Source organism: Myotis davidii, unplaced genomic scaffold (assembly GCF_000327345.1).
Source record: "Myotis davidii unplaced genomic scaffold, ASM32734v1 scaffold546, whole genome shotgun sequence".
NCBI classification, from domain to species: domain Eukaryota; kingdom Metazoa; phylum Chordata; class Mammalia; order Chiroptera; family Vespertilionidae; genus Myotis; species Myotis davidii.
In genome coordinates, this window is record NW_006297836.1 from 55,126 (window position 1) to 55,730 (window position 605).

Consider the following 605-nt stretch of genomic DNA (forward strand, 5'->3'; position numbering starts at 1 on the left):
GTTTATAATAATACTAGAGGCCCAGTGCATGAAATTCATGCAATTGGTGTGTGTGTGTGGGGGGGGGGGTGTCTCTCAGCCCAGGTTGCAAGAGGTCGCCCGGCCACTCCTCAAATAGGATACAACTGGAGCAGATGTCCTCCTGGGGCCTCATCCTGTTCACCCGGCTCCGTCCAGTCATCTGCGACCACCGCGGCAGCAAGAATTGCCAATGCCACCTGCGTTGCTAGATTGTTCTCAGCACCGGCCTCCCCGCGGCCGCCTCTCCCGGGGCCCTCGTGGCCTCCAGGGCCATCTTGGTTGCCAGGGTCGCCCGGAATGGCCTGGCCTTCGCCATCTTCGGCCACACCGCTTGCGCCTCCCTCCTCAGCCTGCATGGTCCCCGCCTTTGTGAAGGACGAGAGCCGGCGACACCCCACCAAGGTAATGCGGTTCCCTCAGAAGCCCCGCCCGCTGGCGGGACATCACTCAAAGGACCCTGAGCGCCTGCGCATGCGCAAGCACGCCCTGCGCCACTTCCCCCCGAAACCCGTCTCGGAGGCCTCTGGCCACGTGGCTGTGACTGCTTCCCGCCCAGCCTGCCCTGCCCCCCAGCTTGTGGGTGA